The sequence below is a fragment of the Diceros bicornis genome, chromosome 11 (genome assembly GCF_020826845.1).
Source record: "Diceros bicornis minor isolate mBicDic1 chromosome 11, mDicBic1.mat.cur, whole genome shotgun sequence".
In the NCBI taxonomy this organism is placed as follows: Eukaryota; Metazoa; Chordata; class Mammalia; order Perissodactyla; family Rhinocerotidae; genus Diceros; species Diceros bicornis.
In genome coordinates this window covers 50,971,624-50,995,419 of record NC_080750.1, presented here as the reverse complement: position 1 = coordinate 50,995,419, position 23,796 = coordinate 50,971,624, and the positions used below count along the sequence as shown (strand labels likewise).

At 35.4% G+C, this 23,796-nt stretch overlaps 1 protein-coding gene across 3 annotated transcripts in view; it reads left to right on the top strand.

Moving 5' to 3' along the window:
- The window catches only part of MARCHF1 (membrane associated ring-CH-type finger 1), a 433,802-nt gene that overhangs the window by 139,244 nt on the left and 270,762 nt on the right, over positions 1 to 23,796 (top strand). The gene's annotated exons all lie outside the window — the stretch shown is intronic.

Here is a 23,796-nt window from a genome sequence, read left to right as displayed (position 1 = left end):
TTGTGGGGAAAGGCTGAGGGTATGGAGAAATGTGTGCAAGATGATTGGATAGTCAATGTTCTAGGGAATAGCTTCTTTGAAATTATTATCTGTACTCCTTCATCTCACTCTAACATGATCTTTTGTGAATTATTATTTTCAGTAAAACCACTTGGCATGAGTTAACACCATTTAAACATGTGTTACTTAATATTTATACATAAAGCTGGACTATGACAAGTATCATGCAATAGCTAAAAATTTTAAGAAAAAAAATTACTTCTTCTTTGCTTTCATTAAACTGGCTTTAGTGCTTCATTTCTATTTCATAGAACAATAGATCAAAACCATAAAAAATCTTGAGCAAACATTTGGCCTGGCTTTCTCCTGTAATTAGGTAACCTAATATTAGCTTAATTTTACAGATGTGCACTGTGATCCAGAGAAATTAATTGACTTTCCCAGTGTCATTTAGTTAGTAAATGATAAAGGGATTACTAGGAGCCAGACTTCTCAAGGCAAGGCTTCTTCTACTACACCACATTGTCTCACTTTCTTGATGGCATTTTCTTCCCATTGAAATACTTTTAGTGAAAGAAAAAGGCATCAAGCTACCAATTTAATTAAATCTAGTAATTAATCTTTTCAAATCTAATGCTGTATTAAGGGAATAACCTCCAGCCGCTGTAACATAACTCCAAAATCTCAGTTTCTTTAACCTAGAAAAACGAAATATGTCTATCTTATGTCATAGCCCATGTGTCTTGGGCAGCTCTACTTGGAGGTCCACTGCCAAATGATGATTCCAAGATACAGACTCTCTTCATCTTTTGATGCTGCCTTCTTAAGCTCAGGGCCTCTTAGGTCACAGAGGAAAAGGAGAGACACTTAGTGGGCCACCGTGCGTAGACCATTATGGAGCAGACTTAAATGTGAGAGTATCCTTCCATTTGCCAAAACCAAGTCTCATGGCTCCATCTGAACTGCAAGGGACGCTGATAAATGTTAGGAAGCAATGTGGCCAGGAAAAGCAGATGGAATTGGTGAGCATCTACTCCATCTCTGTCACAGTCTACCCTTCTGGTTACCAAATATTCATGTCATGCTTCTACTCGTTCATGAGAAAGGATTATTACTTTCCAAGAGAGATAACTCAAAATTCTTTCAGTAACTGGATTCAGCTCAAATCCATGATCCATGAAAAACCAATGAATCTTGGTTATTCATTGTCCTCATCAAATGATAGTGATGTTGAATCACTTATGAATAAACTATCTGTATTTTGAAACCAGCTCCCGACATACAGAGATATAAGAGAGCAGTAGGAAGAGGGAAACCACAATAAACACACATGGATTAGAAAGAGAAAGAATCAGATACTCATGGCAATCAGTGGTGAAATCCTACTGGACAAACATTATAAAGTCTCCTTAACCTAGAGGTCCAGGAGGATCCTTGAGTAGGTCCTGACCCTGCTCCCTGGAGATCTCCCTTGTCCATAGTTCTCTCTAGCCTCTGGATATGCCCTCTGGAAAGTTCTTCCTTTTCCATTATTCTCCTTGTCCACATTTGAAGTGCCTATCGAGAGTTGTATAGACGTAAAATATTTTTTCCTGTTTGGGAAAATTATGGGACAAAGAGTTATTTAAAATCTTAAATGTTTCAAGGCTCATATTTCTGAAATCATGGTGTTTTCATACTACAATTCTCTGAAATCTTAGTAGGATTCTAATCTATTTGCTTCCTGATAGTCCACGTACCTGGGAAAGTTCTTTCTTGGATGGCCTTGACGTCTCTTCATCCAGGTCTCTTTCTTAAGATTGTATTCTTGAAAACTAGGCAGAAAGACCACAGCCTTGACTTTATCTTTGTCCAGAGATACTTTATTCAACTGAGAAGTTTTACTGGGTGTCAACTCTGAATCTCATACTTGCCTTGAGTCTCTTTATTCAAATGAAGATTTGTATTGGATCTTTGTTACTCAACGCCTACATCAATGTCACGTCCCGCCATTTGGGGTTTAGAAGAAGCCAGACGTTTTACCCAATAAGCCCTGAAGCTTCTGGGTTCTCCCTATTCCCAGTCAGATCTACTTTCACACTAGCTAATTGTTTCCTATGCTCTTGTTTCTCTTGTAACACCTTGCTAAATCTAACCAATAATAGTCAACATACATTGCTAAGCTTTGTTTTTCAGTCCATTTTGAGTGTTGCCAGCCCAGCAGGCCCATTTTCTGCCTATCAAGTTAATTCAAATAGCAGTTTTGCCAAAACATCATGCAGACAATGGCTTTCTACCTTTGAAATCAGTTTCCTTGCTACCCATTGTCCAACCATTAAGTAAATGCCACATATTTTAGATTTTTGGTATGGTAGCACAGGCGTTGACTACCAATTTCTGTATTTGGATAGTTATAAAATTTGGGTACAGTCAGGAAAACGGAAACCACACCTGTAATTTTAACAGAGAGAATATGATATGGAAAATTATTAATCTGCTCTTAGAAAGCTGAAAAGTCAAAAATGTACACAAGTTTAGTAACTGCAAGAAGTAACAACCACAATACGGAGGATTAACAAAGGGAGGAGGCTAGAGTTATTTGAATCTAAAAGGTTGGAGGAGAGGCCCCACAGAACTGCACCCCAGACTCTGCGCAGAGGTGCTTCTCAGCCGATGCAGGAAACTCTGGAGTTCAGAGGAGGGACCCTGAGGATCTAAGATCCAGACTCCTGAAGGGAATGTACTTCTCTATCCTTATATACTCAGGTCAGAGGGAGGCAATGGTGTAATAAAGATAGTTCAGGGAGTGTGAAAAAAACTTAGAAACTAGGCCCAACTTCCACTGCTCACTTAAAGACATGTAGCTGGGATGACACGAACAGAAACAGAGGGTAAGCAAGAAGGAGTCAGTCCTTCCTCTCTTCTCCTGACTTCTAGTTCCCTTCAGTACTAGCATTGGCAGAACCTGACCAAGAGGTAAATGTCAAAGGAAAAATCTGGTTTGAAGGCTCCCAGCTCCAGCATCTTGAGGTAGAATATAGAAGAAAGGATTTAAAGCTGAGACATATTAGCTTAGTAATCAGTATAGAAATTAAGAATAGGAGCTTTAACAAATAAACTCAGAAATTTCAAAGGCTTCACAAAGATTTGCTTTTGCTCATAACTCAGTCTGATACAGGTCATTTGACTCTCTAACAATGAATGCAAGGATCCCTGCTCCTCTTGTCTCATAGGGCTGCTCTCTTAAACACAGGACCTCTGAGTTTGTCAGATAAGGGAAAGAGTCTGAGTGGGTGATCATGGAGATAGCTGGTTAGGCTAGGAAGTGATATACATCACTTCTACAATGATGTTGTTGGCTGAAAACCAGTGACATACCCCAATATATCTGTTGGAATGATGGGAAATATAGTTTTCCATATGACCAGAATAAGGAAATTGAGAGCATTTAGTCAGCTTCTGCCATAAATACATTCCTTCTTTGAGAGGTAGCATTTTTTGTGTTACATTTCCATTTTGTGTACCAAGAACATTTGAGGTTTTCCAATAGAAATCATCTCCCATCTTAAGATGATGCTGATGAGATGACGATGGCTGATTATTATGTGCCAGCAGCTTTTCTAAGCATTTTACACATATTCTCATTTTTAACAGTCACAACAATCTGATGAGATAGGTATGATCATTATCATCCCCATATTATAGAGAAAGAAACTGAGGCACAGAGAAATTTAAAGACTTGCCCAAAGTAACTTAGGTAATAACTAATGAAGCTGGGTTTCCAACAATCTAAAGTCTAAATCTAGAGGGTCACTCTATCATGTCTCTCTCAGGTTGGGGGAGAAATATAGTCATTATTTAATTGTATACATTTGGCTAAACACAAAGATTGTAAATGAGATAATAATACATTATAGTGTGGCATAAAGACAAATAGCACCTTTTGTATATAATCCCATGATTATATGTGTCTGTTAGATTATTCTCTGCTCTGCATTGACTGAGATTTAAATGTGGCCAATTCCATAGCCATTTTCACCATTGCATCCTCAATAACTGATCTGATTAAAAAGAATAGGGTTTTATTTTTTGATGTGTAAGGCAATTGAGACTACCTGCTTTTTAAATTCAGAAAATATTTATTTAGTGTAAAATCCTTCAAATTGAATAAGAATATTGAGGGGTTTGAGAGATTTTGCTTGTTAAGCAACTATCTTTAAATTGTAACCTAAGGAGTGGGGAGCATCCTCTCTTGTATGACAAGGAAGAAACCTCTCTTTTAAATTTGTGTAACACAAGTTTATATGTTAGAAACAAAAAACACCTCACACTAACTCTACCCTAAAGCAATTTACTGAATCAAATCAGAGTTCCAATATTAAATTTAAAATGAGAGCAAAGGAGATCATAAGAATCAGAAATAAGAAGGTCGAAGATTTTATGAGGAATGCAGTTGAAAAAAATCTATGGAAATCAAAATAGGGAGATCAAAAAATGTCATTTTATGTGGTCAGCAGTGACTCCAGAGAAAATTACTTTCCTATAATCAATGATGATTCTTTGAGGCTATAAATAGACTGTAGTTAGGTAGAAAAGAATAAAGTGTCACTCTATGTTTGATGAGGTGACTTGCCACTTCCAAACATGTATTCATCATCTCAGGGCACATGTTCCATTCTTCTATGTACATGATCTGGGATGAGGTGCTTGCTGCTCTAGAAAATACTACAGAGGAAAGACTAGATTAGAAAGCTTTCAAGGAGAAGTATATCATATATATATATAATACTCAAATCCAAAATGATTTTTAATAAGATATATATTCATAAAACTTTATAATTTTAAAGCAGTCTTTATGTCCATTGTTTCATTGCAGCTCACAACCATACTGAGATGTACACAATACAGATTTAACTATCCAAATAGGTGATGAAATGGAGATGTTGTTTAAGAGTTGAGGTAATTTACTCCCAATCATAAAGACTCAGGTCTTCTAATTTCTAGGTGATTTATACACGACACCCACTATGAGAAGTTGATACTATTGTTTGCATAATACAAGTGAAAATACTATAACTCCAAAAAGTTAAGTAACTCGCCTCAGTAAGAAGGGAGCATTGGTGAGTTCTGGTTTCTGTCTGATTTTAAATCCTGAGATTTTTTGCAATTTGCTGTCAACTCCCTCTAGATCTAAGACATAATTTATTGATAATACACATTCTAAAAATCAAATCTGCCACTACTGGACAAAATGCCTCATTATACAGTCTGATGACTATTTATTAATAAAACAAGTGGCTCAAAAGATTCATGTTTAATTGTATCATAATCACATATTTTCAAAATAGTACAGTTGTTTGAAGTTTAAAGTTCCATACTTATTAAGCTTATGAAAAATCAGGAATGAAAATGATGTGCTTTCAGTTTGACTTCTTCTAATTTAGACGCATGTAAACTGATTGTATGTTTTAATTGAGGGACCATATCATTATCAGCTTTCTTGTTGTTCTTCTTATTGCTCATAGGCTGTGCTGTTATTTCTTTTGTTTTATTTAAACCAGCCCACTTGAACATTTGCGTACTAGAGAAGAAATCAGCCCCTAAACTTGAGACTTTTTCGTCTAGATTCCCACTCTTTATGATTTAATGAGCACTGACATCCCCTGGATATCATACAGAAAATGAATAAATGCATAGAATTTGTATAACTTTAATTAATTACAAGTGATCTTATCATTTAAAAGAAAAATATATCACAAAAACGCAAAATTTGTGCTAAAATTTTGAAAACCTAAAGGAAAGTAAGTCAGGTAGAGCTTTTGCTACAGATAGATGAATATAACATTTTTTTCTTTATTCTATGCCAAAACTTGTAAAAATGACATAGAGTGGATATCATTGCTATTGGATTTAGCTATGTCCATGTCTAGTAGGTTGAGTTATTTTGTATTAAAAATTAACAAAATATTTCAAATTATTTGCCTTCTATTCATAACCTTCACCAATGGAATTGGTTGAATTGATTAGAGTATGGTATATTGAATCAAATGTATAATACTTAATCCCCAAATTGGAGTGAAGAATTACATACTTTTGATCAATGACCATAAAATTTGATCCAAGTAAACTATCTTTATGCACAGATATTAACAAATTAAACCGAAGGGGAAAGTAATCTGCTTCATAAATTAGTAATATGGAAATGATGTTTATTATATAGATTAAGGAGATGGGAATAAGGACCATATATGTATGCTTAATGGATCTAGATTATATGCCTAAAAGTTTCTTTCCCTAGATCTTGCTCTGGCTAGTTCCTTCAGTCAGGACTTGGCATATCTACCATAACAACCTTGACTAGAGTTTCTCCTAATATTGCACCCAACCATGCCTCACCTATTCACTCTCTATGATAATTCTGGTTTTCTTTTGTTTTTCATAGACTCATCCTTATCTGAAAATATTTATATAAGTATGATTGCATGTTGGTTTATTTTCTGTTTCTCCACACGAGGATTTAAGATGAAAAAGGAAAGATCTGTCCTATTTACCTCTATATCCCTGGTCTTTGGAACATATTAAAAACTTAATAAAATGTGTGGAATGGATAAACAGCTTGAGCAGAGAGCATGAACTGAGTGAAAGCGAGATCGATTTTTGTTTATAAAACTCTATTAAGTGCAATATCTCATATATTAAATTTCTTCTGCTTATCAGGAATGCCATATGCCTGAAAATATGGAAGCACTAATCTTAAAGATCAAATAATTCTGAGATGGTTTCTATGACCAAAATACATAGTTAAAGTTTTGGAAACTAAAATAATGATTATAAAAATTACATTCTGTTGTAATTAGATTCTGCTTTTGGTAAGAATTTAAAATATTGCAGATAATTTTCCCAACATATAAGGCAATGAAATGTAAATTTGTCCTTATTAAGAAATTACATGTACCAATTTGTATTTACCAGAGTCATCTTCCTCCCTCTCTTCCCAGTTATTCCCACCGTCTACATTTAGTCTTACCAGGCTAAAGGAAATCATACATCTGCCTATAGCAAATGGATGGGTATTGCCTCCCAGATATAAGCTCTCTTAGGAACCAAATAAAAGTTAAATACAAAGAGGACTTTTAGTATATTAAATTTCTCATTAAACCCATTGACTTTTTTTCAACAGACTCACTCCTTTCTTTTAGTCTCTGAGCAAATGGACTAGCTGTTTGTTGTGCAATGGACTTTATGCATGCTGGAAATAAATTACGTCAGAGCAGATAGAGCTTGAGGTTGTTTTTTTGTTTTTTACCTCATTTCCTTCTTCCTTTTAATTCTTTCTTATTTGATCCTTTATCAGTTATTGTTTTTAATCACTATTACCAAGGCTTTGCTAAGTACTGCCAAAGGCAATGGTGAATGAAATCTTAATTTGTATTAGAATAAGTATAAAAAACAAATGAGGAAAATTACATAAAAGAAATCATGCCTTTCAAGAGCTTTGTTTTTGTAAGAAAGTAAAATCATTAAAAATATATTTCAATGATTGTCATGGAAACAGATTGAATTGAAGAATGCAAAGGGGAGACTGATGCTTCAAACATTACACCATGAAAAAAAATTACACTTGCTGTGCAGCTTAAAGTAGTGTATTAACTTTAATTGTATAGTTACTGAACAATGTCAAAACATGATTATTCACAATAGTAGTGATTGATCTAAAAATGTTCCTCATACGAAGAGATCTTGTCCTCTAAGGAGTAAATCACGAGATCATGTTCACAGCTGCTTTTTATCAAAATGTGTCATGTCTGTCTGTTTAATTTAGACATAAATTAAATTGTAAGCTCCTCAGAAAGATGTTTAATTCTCTGTAGTTGTTTAATTTATTACCTTTATAGTATTTAGAACACATTAGTTTTTAAATATCCCAATTTCATTGTCTGAGGACCAGTGGGCAGAGTTGTACATACCCAAATAGGAGAGGCCTTATACATAAAAATATACAGGTAAGTAAAAATTGTACTCGGAAATAAGTGGAACATGTCAGGCTAGGACTGAAGAACCCAGAGCTATTTCTGTGTAACAATCTTCTTATTCAAAAGGCAAATAGGATAAATAGAGTTCTCAGATAAATTTATATCTCAAAGCATTATAATTAATAATTCAGTAATAATATTTTTAATGCCTATTCTATGCCAAAGAGTTTAGATATGTATCTCAAAACTTCCTGGTAACTCTAAAAGTAGGTATTGCTGTTCTCATTATACAAACAGAGAAACTAAGCTTCGGAAAGATTAGAAAAGTAGCAGAGCAGGATTCAGAGTCCTCAATGTTTCCATTCCTCTGTGCTAGTTCACAGAGAGTATTTTGTTCATATAAATATTTGACAGTTACATGATATAAAACATGATGATTCTTAACCTAGAACAACAAGTCTGCTAATTCACCATTACAGTTATTATACTGCCTAATGAATGAATTGTTTGGTATCCAGGGTTGTACATTGTTGAGTTACAGTTTGGGACTCCAGAGCTGTCTGTTATCATGGAACAAAATAGGGGTAAATAAATCACAGAGGAAGTGAGTGATTGGATGTATTCTCATTCAGAACTATTTGAATCACAGTAACCACCCAGTTTAGGAAGTATCTTCATTTATTCACTTAACTACTCTCTATTGGGAGTCAGCTGTGTGCCAAGCTCCATACTATGTAACAGATATACAGTATTTTTTAAAAAGATATCGTCCTTATCCTCAAGAATCTAGTGAAGAAAACAAATAAATGAATAGGTCAAGAGTAGGATGGAGAGTAGACAAGGGTGTTAGAAGAGCCCTTAGATGGGTATCTAACCCTGCTGTGGGGGTTCAAGTGTTCCCCAAAGATCGTGAAGAGTTGGTGATATAAAGAGGATGGTGGTAGTAAACGAAGAGGCAGGGGCATTCTATAACTCCATATAAACCATTTATCAGGTAAAAATTAAACTTTGTATTCTGTTTACTTTTAAAGACATATTACCTCTTTGGTGTAGTAAGTCAACAGAGCCATCTTCAGGAATTGAGTTAGAGAAATACACTTAAACTAATACAAGATTTTACTTTCTATAGCTAGTAGAATTAACTAAATATTTTTGTATAATTTATTCTGCCTTAATATCCAACAAGTACTATAGTCTTATATTTGTAGGCCGTAGCAGCATTTCTAATAATTAATTGTCCACATGGAGATGGGTTCCATTGAGAGCACAATGAGCCTTCCCAGTGAGCAGGAGCCATATGTCAAAACACATTCTTTGGAAAGGAAACAAGTATATAAAAATTTATTTGTATTTGCTCACTTGGCAAAACACAGAGTGGGAAAATAATACAATAAAAGTTAGCATTTGTTGAATACATGCTATGTACCAGGCACTGTTCTGAGCACTTGACATGTTAACTCATTTAATCCTTACCACAGTGCTGTGCGAAATGTACAAAATCCCCATTTTACAGAAAAAAGAGGTAACTTGCCCAAATTTATCCTCCTGATAAATCTTATTCCAGAATCCATGCTCTAATACACTCTTCTGTGCTTCAAAGAATATATTTAGGAAAAGATAAAAACACTGAATATTACGAATAAGTTTAATTCAAATTCGTATTTAAATCTGAATTTGTTGCATACTTTTTTGAACACTTATTTTATGTGTGTGATGTCTAAGCAGTATATAAATATATTTTTTTTAATTCTCAAAACAGCCCTCTACTATAGATATTATATTCCCCGTTTCACAGATAGAAAAACTTAGATTTTGGCTAAACATCTTGTCCAAAGGGATTCATCAGGATCTGAAATAGCTCAGGTTAGTGCATTTATATATAGGAGTGGTAATCTCTTCTAAGACTTTTATTTGCACCTACTAAATGCAAATGAAGTGTAATTTTAAATAGTGTTTAAAATGAATTTGGAGATGAGAAACTTTTTCAACCCATATTTGAAATAATTGACAGACTGATTGTCCTCATGGGTACTAATAATTATCAAGTACATTTCTGGAAGAAGGGATAAGGTTATTTAATAGATTCACTTGTGTAGGCTTAATTTGTTTTAACCATTTAGCACAATATCATCCAGTAAAATGTCTGTTCAACATATGAAGCAAATCCCTTAGGTTAAAAACCAAAGCAACCTTTTAGTTGATGGCCTGTTAAATTATTTTTATATCACCATAGTAATTGTCAACTGTAATTATTAGGTGACATAATCCGTGAGTACAGCTTTGTGATTCCACATTAGAAAACCAGCAACTCTAATGCAGATATGGGAACTTAGACACCTGGTTTTTATATGTCTGTTTCAGCCTACAGGAGTAAAATTTAATTTAACGATCCAGTAATTCTTTAAAGATAAAAAATGCAATAGCTTTCACACTGCAGTTACCAACTTGTCAACTTTCACAGACACATTGTCACACCAACCAAATTTTATTACACATATTGCGATGAGACTGCAAACAAAAATTGGTTGTCTTGTTTTCATGGGTTGAGTAATTTCACCTATGGAAATTAGACAAACCAGCACTGTTCGGTGAGCATAACATTGCTGATGTTGCTATTGCCTCTCACTATGTAGGAATAAACTTAAAAATTAGTGCAGTTATATGCATAGTGTTTTGTCAAAGCCTGGAACCACATTATTCACTATATTTTCTGAAATGTCTTATGATTAGCTCCAGTGCCACTGGCTTGTATTAATTTTTTTACAGAGACACTTCATAAAAGACATTTAAGAAAACATGTTCTTTTACCTAGTCTTTATGCAATGTGTTTGCTAATCTCTGTATTACTATCATATATTGATTTTGCTGCACACAGGTAAATGCAGAGCAGAGACTAAAAATAAGTCTTCTCCTCCATAAAAAAAAAAAAAAAACGATTTTATTCTACCTTCTTATTTAAAAGAGACCAAGTGATGTTTTCTTATTAGATTCAAAGTGTCTCTTCAAACCACCTTTTTTCTTTAACTACTTGCCTTTCTACTCAAATGTCTACTTTCCTTTCAGGGTAGTGATTCACCTCTTTTCCTTTCTGAGATCCCCAAAAAGAGTTATATAAAAATACAGAATGGAATAAAACCATAACAGTGAAAAGAGATTTCAACAAATTTCAGAAATGTGGAAAGCAGAATTTATTTCATTTCTGTATCACCTTTGATGTCATGTTTTTCTAGAAATATGGTCATTTACTCCAAATATTAGATTCTCAAATTTATTAGTATAAAATTGGTCATATTATTTTTTTAATGCCTATAGGATCTATAATGATATCATCTTTTCCTTTCTGATATGGGTATTTTTGACTAGTCTCTTTTTTATCATGATATTTCTTGCTAGTTATGACCAAGATTTTCCAAAGAACAAATTTTATACTTTTGGTCAATTTTCTCTATTATTATATATTTTTCTTAACAGCCCAATTGAGATATATTTTAAATACTATTAAGTCTACCCATTCAAAGTGACAGTTCAAGAGTTTTTAGTATATTTACAGAGTTGTGCAACCATCAGTATAATCTAATTTTAGAACATTTTCGGCATCCCCCAAAGAAACTTGCATCCATTAACAGTCGTTCACCAGCCCTCCCTCCAACCCCATCAGGCCTAGGCAACTACTAATCTAGTTTGTGTCTATAGATTTTTATATTCTAGATATCTTATATAAACAGAATTATACAATATGTGTTCCTTTGTGACTGACTTCTTTTACTCAGCATAATGTTTTTGAGGTTCATCTATGTTGTAGCATGTATCAATATTTCATTCCTTTGTATTGCCAAATAGTATTCAATTGTATGAATACACCACATTTTGTTATCCATTCATCAGTTGATTTGGATTGTTTTCACTTCTTGGCTATTGTGAATAATGCTGTTATGAACATTCATGTACAAGTATTTATATGAACATATATTTTCATTTTCTTGGTTAGATACTTACAAGTGGAATTGATTGGTCATTTGGTAACTCTATATTTAATGATTTGAGGAACTGCCAAAATGTTTCCCTTAGTGGTTGTACCATTTTATATTCTCACCAGGAATGTATGAGGGTTTCAATTTCTCTACATTCTCTCCAACACTTGTGATTGTCTGTCTTTTTGATTATAGCCATTCTAGTGGGTGTTATATGGTCATTGTGATTTTAATTTGCCTAATGACCAATGATGGTGAACATTTTCTTATGTGTATTGGCTACCCATGTATCTTCTTTGGAGAAATTCTATTCAATTCTCTTTTTATTACTGAGCTGTCAGAGTTATATGTTCTGGACACAAATCCCCTACTATATACATGATTTTATATATGAAAATATATGCAAATATTTTCTCCCAGTTTGTAGATTGTCTTTTCACTTTTTTTTTTTCCTGGTGAGGAAGATTGGCTCTGAGCTAACATCTCTTGCTGATCTTCCCCTTTTTGCTTGAGGAAGATTGTCCCTGAGCTAACATCCATGCCAGTCTTCCTCTACTTTGTATGTGGGATGCCGCCATAGCATGGCTTGATGAGCTGTGTGTAGGTCTGTGCCCGGGATCCAAACCTGCGAACTCCCAGCCACCCGAGAGGAGCATGCAAACTGAACCACTACACCACCAGCCCAGCCCCTCTTTTCACTTTTTTGATGGTGTTCTTTGAAGCACAAAAGCTTTTCATTTTGATGAAATCCAACTTATCAGTTTTCTCTTTTATTACTTTTGCTGTTAGAGTTGTGTCTAAGAAATCACTGCCTAACCAAAGATCACCAAGATTTACTCCTATGTTTTCTTCTAAGAGTTTTATAGTTTTAACTCTTACATTTAGGTCTGTGAGTCACTTTGAGTTTATCTTTGCGCATGATGTGAAGCAGAGATCCACATTCATTCCTTTGAATGTGGATATTCATGCAATCCAGTTCTAGCACCATCTGCCGCTAACTAGAAAGGCTAAATAGAGAGACTGTTCTTTCCCTATTCACTTGTGTTGGCCCTTGTATATTTGTTTTAATTTAATTATTTTTTCCTTTTGATTTACTATTTTCTTTCTTCTATTTACTTTGGGTTCAATTTGTTGTTTATTTTCTAATTTCTTGAGAGAGATACTTAGATTGTTGAATGTCAACTTTCTTCTTTTTTTAATATAAGGCATTTTAAAGCTATAAATTTTCCTCTAAGTGTGGCTATTCCTTTATCACTTATGTGATACAGGAAATGTGTTGTTTTTTAATTATCATTTGATTCAGAATAGTTTCATACTTCCATTGAGATTTTTTTAATCCATAAGATATTCGAAGTACATTTCTTAGCTTTCAGATTTGGGAGGATTTTTCTAGTTGGTATTTTATTATTGATTTAAATCCTTTGAATTTGTTTAGATTATGTCCTACTAAATGGTAATTTTGGTAAATGTTCCATATGTACTTGGAAACGATGTGCATTTTGCAGTTATTAAACGAAATGTTTTATAAAAAATCAATTAGTCTAAGTTTGTCAATCATGTTTTTCAAATATTCTATATTCCCACTGATTTTCTTCTTGTTTTTTTGTTCTAGCAGTTCCAGGGAGGTCTGTTAATATTTTCCACTATGATTATAAGTTCACTTTTTTTTTTTTTTTTTTTTTTTGGTGAGGAGATCAGCCCTGTGCTAACATCCGCCAATCCTCCTCTCTTTTTTTGCTGAGGAAGACGGCCCTGGGCTAACATCTGTGCCCATCTTCCTCCCTTTTATATGGGACGCCGCCACAGCATGGCTTGCCAAGCAGTGCATCGGTGCGCGCCCGGGATCCGAACCAGCGAACCCTGGGCCGCCGCAGCGGAGCGCGCGCACTTAACCGCTTGCGCCACTGGGCCGGCCCCTATAAGTTCACTTTTTTAATCTCGTCAGTTTTACTTTATATGTTTTGAAACTATGCTGTTGGTTGCATAAAATTTTATTTATCTCTTCCTTGTGCATTGACCGTTTTATCTTTATAAAATGTTCTTCCTTATTCACAGTAATACTTCTTTCCTTCAACTCTGCTTTGATATTTAGCTACATCAACTTTCTTTTTGTTAGTTTCGGTGTGATACATCTTTTTTGCATTATTAATACTTTCTTTTTTCTCTGTCATTATATTTAAGTTGTGTCTCATATATATAGCTTATTAATAGTTATACCTTTTTGTCCACATGGAAAATATTTGCTTTTTAATTGAGTTTAATCAGATGGCTTTTAATTTTGCTGTTTAAATCTACTGTCGTACTATTTTTGTGTGTGCTCCAACTATTTTTTTGTTCCTATTACTTTACTTGAATCATAGCTCTGCCACCTCCTATTTGTGTAATTCCACGCAAGTTAAGAATGTTTAGGGGCCATCCCGTGGCTTAGCGGTTGAGTGCGCGCGCTCCGCTACTGGCGTCCCGATCCTGGGTGCGCCCCGACTCACCGCTTCTCCGGCCATGCTGAGGCCGCGTCCCACATACAGCAGCTGGAAGGATGTGCAGCTATGACGTGCAACTATCTACTGGGGCTTTGGGGGAAAAAAAGGAGGAGGATTGGCAATGGATGTTACCTCAGAGCCGGTCTTCCTCAGCAAAAAGAGGAGGATTAGCATGGGTGTTAGCTCAGGGCTGATCTTCCTCACAAAAAAAAAAAAAAAGTCTCAAAGAATGTTTAAATAACTCTACCAAGTCTAATAGCACTGGATCAAGAGTTCAGTCCTTCCAGCTCTTAATACTGCCTCTAATTGTGATTCATGGTATTTTTAATTCCGAATCTGCCACTAACTAGTGGTGTGTCTTTAAGTTAGATACTTAACGTCTCTGTGATTGTAAGCATGTGGTGTTTTTAATGTGCCCCCCTCCCAAATGCATTCTTATCTCTCCAAAATAATCCTGATATATTTACCGCAGTTATTAAAACCCATATTAGAATGGTTTGCTTCAACTTGCCTACCTAAAATTCAACCTTTTCAGATTGTTCTCTAGTTACTCTGTGAGTTTTCCAGGAGGTTAATTCTCATGAGCTCAGAAAATAATTCTCTCATATTTTTCTGTTATAGGCTTGTGATCAAGCAGCCTCTGTGCTCTTTGCTGCCAATGGTCCACTTGGTATCACTGTTTCTGGGGAAGACACTTTCCTCTCCTGATGATTACTGTTTCTACTACTCTGTTAGCTTTGACCAAAGGGACCCTTCTCTTTATCTACCTATTCCACAGGTGGAGCTTTATACCTTGTAGCAGAGAGATTGAGGTACATCTTTTCACAAGCCCTGAAGTGCAGGATAAAGATAATGTGTGCATCAGAAAGATAAATTATAACTATCATGTAGATATGGATCTGAAGATGGGTGCCTATAAAGCCAGTTCATTTCAATTACATGGAAACTTATCACTGGAAACATTCTAGAGAGCTTCATGCTAATTCCTGACACTAGAAAACAAAATAAATATTTCACCCAGTCTTGCCTAAGACCATCGTACATTGCCCATCACCAGACTACTCCAAGGGAAATTGTGCCAAGTCCAGTTCTTTTTATTTTTTCTTCTAAGAAACACTTTGTTATATTATTTTTCCCATCTTACAGATGGGGAAGATGAGATGATGACATTTGAAGCAAATTTTCTTTTGTCATTAAGCCAGGTAATCATCAAGAAAGAAAAGAAACTTTTTCTAATTACATTATAATAACTCTTATATAAACTAATTATATATGATTTTGTAAAATACATGTGAAATTCTCAAGTTTGAGATATATAGCCAAAACCCATAGATGAGTTGCACTATTCATCTGCCTGCCTGTCTAGAAAGATTTCTGACTCTGGGATTTTAAGAACTCTGGATGTGATCTTGCCTGTTCCTTTACGTTTCTTGAAAATAATAATAAGAATGTTATCCTAGCTATTATACAGGACTTTATTTGCCATAAATATAATTAATATAAATATTTATGTGCATTTACAATAATAACATAGGTCTACCTATCCAGAAAGCTGCATTGATGTGAGCATATGCCTGTGAGGACAAGGTATAACTATAAAGAGATTGACTTAAGATCCAATATGTGAAAAACAGTTTCATTTACTCAGAACACTTTATTGAAATTGAGCAAGCATATAGAAATTGAGCAAGCATAATAAATCATGTGTGTCCTATTTTATTTATATATATCACAAAATTATTTGGAAGGACAGAAAGCAGTCTGTATAATTTCTCAATTAGTAAGATTATTTGCAGGTTTTTATCAGGCGACCAATTCCTCTTACTATTCTCCTAAAGTTGAAACTTTGATGTACATAAACTTTGATGTTTTTCACATCCTTTTATTTATATGTCAAACATGAAATTAACTTAGGTGATGATTTACAAGGACAATTTTTTGTTTTGTTTTGTTCTTGATAAAGAACATATTGTCTCTTTCTCATTGAAATCAAAGGAGTGAAGTACAAAACGTGTTGCAACTGTTTTGGTTTTTTTTTCTTAAATATAACAAGACAACACATAAAATGGCTATGTTCATTGCCTTTTGCTTGTCGAAATGGCTGAAAAGTGAAGAAAGGGTTCCCTGTTGTTCCTATTGCTCACTTGTGGACATGGACTTGATGATGAAATTGCGGTTCACTGTGTTCTCTTTCTAATTGCTTCGGGAAAGCTCTGATTGATGTTACACAAGGGTGTGCACAATAAACTGAAATACATTATTCCATAGTAATTGTCCCCATTTCCATTGAAATCTCTGAATTATGCTTACTTTATTCAGTTGTCTTTCTAAATAAAATAACATGCTCCACACCATGTTATTCTTTTTTCATGCAAAAGTAGCCCAGGTCACCTGGGCTGAGGTAAAAACAGTAAATAATATTTTGGATCAAACGTTAAACTGAGCTCAATGAAGGAAATGAAATCTTATTTTTCAAGTTGGGGGTTACACCTCTCTAGTTTTGCCAAATGAGTTATAATAACAATCAGAAAAACAACTTAATTTTTTATGTCACTGTTACATTAGCTCATTTTATTCTCACATCAATTACATGTATTATGGAGGACAGTTATTATCACCTTCATTATACAAACAAGAGAAGCTTGAAGATTAAAAGATTTATTCAAGGTCACACAACTCATCAGGGACAAGACCATGTCCCTGATGGAATCATGTAATCCTGACATGTCAAACATGAAATTAACTTAGGTGCTGATTCATAAGTACAATTTTTTGTTTTGTTTTGTTCTTGGTAAAGAACATTTTGTCTCTTTCTCTTTGAAATCAAAGGAGTGAAATACAAAAACATGGTGCAACTGTTTGTCCGTGAACTTCCTTTGTCTTCATGGGTTAGCTTTCCTGCTTCCCTTTTCCCTGAAACCTTACTGATTCCCAACTTGTTCTTTATTACCATGAATTCTGTACCTAGTCTATATCTTTATGAAAGGCATTGCAATTTATCCATTTGCCCAAATTAGAAAGTGCCTCTCTTCCTGTCATGCACCTACAGTCACTTACTCATTGTCTTATCAAATCTGCCTCAGATACGTCTTTTCAATTTGTCCTCGCTTCAGTTCATGCCTTCATCATATCTGCCCTGTGATATTTCAATAATCTCCTAATTTGTCTATTTGCAGTCAGGTCTTATTGTCTTACTGTAAAGTCTTACTGTTTCTAATCTGTTTTGAACTTTGCTTATAAGTTGTTTTTCCAAAACGTAAATAGAACTCAGTGCTCTAAAACCATCAATGGCTCAGCATTATCCATAACACAAACTCCAAGCTTGTTAGTGTGGTGTATGGATGAGGATCTTCACACTCAAGCTCTGTATTAACTATCATGAATCCCTTAAGTGGTTCAAGCTCTGCCACACCAAAGAATTGCCCCATACACTGCAAAAAAGGGCCACGTTAATACTGAATACCAGCTGACAAATTCCTCTGGACCATTTTCTGTTATCTCTCTTTGTCTTCATGGATTAGCTTTCCTGCTCCCCTTTTCCCTGAAACCTTTGATTTGGCAGTTTGGCTTTTTATTTTCCTTTACCTCTGTTTGGATTTGGATTTAGTAAATAGGCTGAGTTTGGACTTTAGACTCGGTTCTAACCTGGCAACTCCTTTCTGTGTTGTGCCTGGAAACTTTCCTTGGGTCTAAGAATGGAAAATTCAGTTGAGGGGCGTCTGGCCTTCACTCCCTTTATCAGTCAGTGTTCCGTTCAGAAAACAGAAACTACTCTAGGAAGTCAGTTAAGACAGAAATTAAGTCATTGGAAGGGCTGAAGAATTTTTCAACTGAGCTTCTTGAAAGTACTCCCAGAACTACACTGATTGGCCGACCAAGGATAGTACTAAGTCTGAGATCATTGTTCGTCCTAGACCACGCTGGAGCAAGATCCCCAACCTGTACTCTCACAACTGCCTCTCAACCTCTGCAGAACTAATAGCCGATGCTTCCCTGCTGCTACCAGAGAACCTTAACATTTTCACAGCCTTGACTCCGAGCAGCAACTGCCACACAAACACCAGAAAGAAGACCTCATCTCAACTTTTCTAAATCTCAGGACAGCATGTAATTTGCTAATTTGCATGAAGAACCCTAGCTGCAAGGGAATCTGGGAAAATCAGTTTTTAGCTTTCCAAATCAGGAAGGAGGGAGGGATGGAGGCTGAATGGGCCAGTTGAGGGTCTTCAGCATCCTTCCAGGTCTGGATCCTGTGCTACTCCTCTGAGAGCTGCAACATTCCTTCCCTTTCTCCCCTCTGACCTGCTTTTTTTCAAGTACAAAGTTCCTTTTTGGTCCAACTTGACCCATCAATATACTATGATTGCACTGATAAAAATGTATTAAAGACAAAAAGCAAAAAAAAAAAAAGAAAAAGAAATATTTCTAGGTAGTCTATGAAAACTTTTTGAGTTTATCAGACATTGTTGGATCTAGTTTGCATTTATCTTCCAAACAGTAAAGCAGATAAGAAACTGAAGCTAAATATAAAATGGATCCTATTCCCAGAATGCTCAAACATTTTGAATTAAACTTCTGGAGGCTCTAATTAAATTGTTCACAATTCAAACTTACCCACAAAATCCTGACATTTCAACATTGCTCCAGGCTATATACAATATGTTTTAGAAACTAAACCAAAAACTGGACTGGCCAGATACAATCTATCTGCTATTTGAAAAATTAATTTCGGGAAATTAGGAAGTCAGGCAAAGCCAAGTTATTAAGCTGTCTGATGAAAAAGGTGAGAGAGTTATCTCCTGTGTGCATAGGGCCTCCGGTCCAATTGTTTATCTAATTAATTTACACACAAACATAGCTGCTCACATTCCCTTCAGTACAGACCTGTAAGGAAAAATTTAAATTCATAATGCACATTTGCATTTCCAAAAGTAATGCTAGCAGAAACAGCGTTTACAAATGGAAGTTTGGGTTTTTGATGTTGGCGTATATGTGATTAACATCCAGCCCAGGAAGAAGAGCAGGCTCCATTCCTTCTTCCCTTTACTCTGGGCCTGCGTGCACTTCCCAGAAATCCAGAGAGGGGCCCCTGTGGTGCAGAAAGAGCAGTAAGGAGGTGTGGCAACTTCTGGATATAGACGTTTCTTGCTCTGCGCGTGGCTTAAATTGGCACATATGAAAATGTGTAAGTCAAAAAGGAGAGTCACAAATATGCTAATGACAGGGTGTCTATAGTAGGTTCTATGAGATGATATTCCAGCAGCTTGAATTTTGGTTTTTATGTTAACTAAAACAGTCCTCTAGTCTTTCTCTGCCTCTATATTGCAGAGTAAGGATGGAAAAATTCTTATCATCTGTTTTCAAGATGTGGTGGTATTTCACAAACTGTTTTGAGCTTCTCTGAGTAGAATAAGTTCTTAGAAAACCCACAGAAAATAGGCACTGAATGAGGAAATATGCATCTAAAGGTCAGAAATCATGCTGATAAAAATGTATATCTCTTTTTGAACGCTCTTTCCTCTTGTCCTTTTGCGTGTGAAGGGGTTCTGGCTGTGGTATCCAGCACCCCTGGACTTAAGGGTTGAGTCAGCTGCTTAGCCTAGCTGGCTAGGTGCGCCTTCCCAGACTCTTTGCTCCTTGTGCATCTCTCCTGCACCTGTGTGTTCATTTGAAGAGAATGACCTTACCAGGATGAGATGCCTGTGCTTCTGTTCTTCAATCAAATGTGCAAGTAGCTCTATACTCCCTGTCTAGCACCTACAAAGACTGTCTTCTGCTTTTCTTTAACAGGAGATTCAATATGTGGAAGTTATAAATGTTTCTGATGAATTTGTCTTCAAATAATAAAATCTAGATGGGCCAGCCTGTGGCCTAGCGCTCCGCTTTGGCGGCCCAGGTTCGGTTCTTAGGCGCGGATCTACACCATTCTTTGGTGGCCGTGCTGTCACAGTGACCCACATACAAAACAGAGCAAGATTGGCACAGATGTTAGCTCAGGGTGAATCTTCCTCAGCAAAAAAAGAAAAAGAAAAAGAAAATCTAGAACCCAAAGCACTTGTATTTTTGACCCATTTTCTCCTAATATATAACACAGATCCACATGGCCAGAATATCCAATGTTCGGGGCTAAGGGAGAAATTAAAATGATGTTTTATTGCCCACAGTGAGTTGCTTTACCAACCAATTTTTTTCCTTATAAGTTGTTTTTAAGACCTTGTGTGTAGAAAACTGAATACATATTTTTCCTATTTTTCATGTAAGTACCTCCTTATTTCTCCCTCTCTTGACATAAATTTTACTTGCCTTCCAAAAAGAACTCTAAGCATGTCAATGAATATGTTTTTACTTTCGTTTCTTAAAATTATCCATTTTAGTCCCTTGAAGTGTGCCTCTATTTGGCTGCATTATTTGGAAGTCATGCTTATATAAGAAAAATAATCACAGAACAAAATTCCATAATGACTAAAGCATTAGATTTTATTGAAAAATGAGGAAAGGAAGAATGATATAAAAGGTAAAAGTAGGTATAAACACCAGATGAATATCAAGACTCAATTATTTCTCATACTATATTTCACTCTTCCAATATCATTCAAGATACTTCTATAAAGAGCAAGTTTTAAAGAAACAAGGAACATTTCAAAAAGAAACAAAAAGCAAAACTTTTCAATCAGGATAGATATCCAGATCACCTGAGGAGTCTCTGTGTGTGTGTGTTTGTGTGTGTGTCTGTGTCTCTGTGTGTCTGTCTGCCTGGGGTAGAATACCCATAGTTGTGTCTCATCTCACATCCACTGAATCAACACCTATGACATGCATTCTATAAACCCACTTACTTTGGGGCCAGATTTTAGTTTAGATTTGTGCTTGTTTAGCTGTATTGCTTTAAAAGTCTCCAGTCAAGAAAAAGAAAGGTCCTATTTTCATTAGCAATATATCTAATTGTATGGTCCATTAAATTTCAGTTTTGCAAAATTGGAAAATAAAGTTCAATTTATGCATAGTGTACAAAGAATTAACAATATTATCTGTAACTTACAAAGCATAATAGGAGTATATTCAGAATTAACTTCATTGGCTGCAACTAGTAGAAAGGAGTGTTTTGGTTCAGCCATGTCTTATTGAATGCTAATCATGTGACAAGCATTGGGCTAAGCTGAGGGGCACTCTTTGCTTTTATGGAGCCTCCTGCCTTAAAGGGACTTACAATCTAAAAGGAAACATTTAATTTAACGTCAGAAAGAGTTCACTAATCACTATTTTAACCCACTTACCTAGTCAATGAATTATAAGTCATGTCAATTAAAGTAGAAATTTAATCCACCTACCACAAAGACATTATTTGACCTAGGTTCTTATTTTTATAATGTCAATGATTAGAATAATCCCCTACAAAAATGTCGTGTGTTGTAATCTTCAGCTAGTTTTTGATCCCTGAAATGGCTAGTTCTCTCACCCGAAGACTCTCCTAATCTGATGGAGAAAAGTCAATATGTTGGTCAGAAATCTGATTATTGAAAGATAACTAAAGCCAGAAGAGGTTCATAAATAAACTGCTCTATACCAGTACATATCTTATATTCAGCCTGAGCTAAAAGGAGGCATTCATGACTATCTGCCTCTCAGAGCTGGTATGAGAATGAGTATAATATAAATACTTTTAGTTGCCATTGGGAATGGCAGCAAAAAGAAAATATTTTTATTACTGATTCCCTTTCTCATTCTAAAAAATGAAAATGTTCATATTTTCTATATGAGAAGTGAACGTAAGTTTACATAATCTTAGACTGTAGAACATATTTTGTAGTCATTAATTCTGCAGAGATAAGTGTGAAGAAACCATGAATTTTATCCAGTTTTTCTTTGTGGAAAATACCTCAATATTGTCATTTATAAGTTACGTTTGTTAATATTGTTTCTCTGTTGTGCATCCTTTGACTGTGTTGTAACCTCTGCTGGAAACACCATCAAACACTGAGTTATCCATGGACATACAGAGCTAAGCATAAATATTATATCCTCATAGCAGCCTTCTACCCTTTCAAAATCCTCCCCTGTGATTCTCTATAACACCTGTTGTTTCCTCATAGCACTTATTATGCTTTCTAATTATTTAATCAATATATTTATTTACTTGTATTTTGTGTGTTTCCCCTATGAACTCTGTGAAATAGGATGTATGTTGATTTTGCTAAATATTGTACCCTAGTGCCTAATACAGCACTTGTTTAGAATCTCAGTAAATATTTATTAAATCAATAAATACCACTTGAATATTCTGTAGCTCAATGAAATCTGTGTTTATGTACAACTTTAGGGTACTCAAATGGGTAACTGTATGGTAGGGTAAATGTATGAATTTGGGGAATCACTTTATAAAATATTTTAAAATTTTCCATCTGGGGCCGGCCTCGTGGCTTAGGGCGAGGTTGAGTGTGCGCGCTCCGCCACTGGCGGCCTGGGTTCGGAACCCCGGGTGTGCGCTGAGGCACCGCTTCTCCGGCCATGCTGAGGCCGCATCCCATGTGCAGCAGCTGGAAGGATGTGCAACTATGACATGCAGCTGTCTGCTGGGGCTTTGGGGGGAAGAAAAAGGGAGGAGGATCGGCAATAGTTGTTAGCTCAGAGCCGGTCTTCCTCAGCAAGAGGAGGAGGATTGGCATGGATGTTGGCTCGGGCTGATCTTCCTCACAAAAAAAAAAAAAAAAAAAAATTCCCATTTGGAAGGGCAATCAAAAAGTAAAATTTCAAAAATGAAATTTTTATATAATTAATTGTGATTATTTTTCTAATGTTGCCTTTTTCCTAAACCAAAGAGAAAAGAAATGTCCTCATTGATGCTCTTCGGACACTAATACCCTCCAAAGATATCTTTATAACTGTTGGCTCTATAATGTGCAAATAAATTGCCAATGCCAGATTGCACTAAAAATTACAAATTGCATTACATAAGTTGTTAAATTACTAGACAATAATCTAGATAAATTAAACAAGGTAAAGTAATAAATAAATTAACTAGAGAATAAAATATTTCATCAATTATTTTTAACATCTCATAAAACCATATTATTTGCCCACTAGTCCATTTATCAGCATTTGATATCTATAAAAGTTTCATGACAAACCAAAGGCCTATCAGTGTCTGATGCGTAGGAAGGGCTCAAAACATATTTGTTCCTATCCTCACCCACGGAGGATAGTTTTACAAAAATAGTTCTACTCAAACGTTGTGTCACAATAGCCAGTACACTCCCATGATCTCCACTGGAGGTGTGTGGGAGAGTACATTCAACATCTGGATAGCCATGCGTGATTAGCTTTGATAAAGCCCATGTTCACACAGAGAGGTGAAAGATGTGTTGCCAGGAGTTGATCAACGTTATTATTTCACTG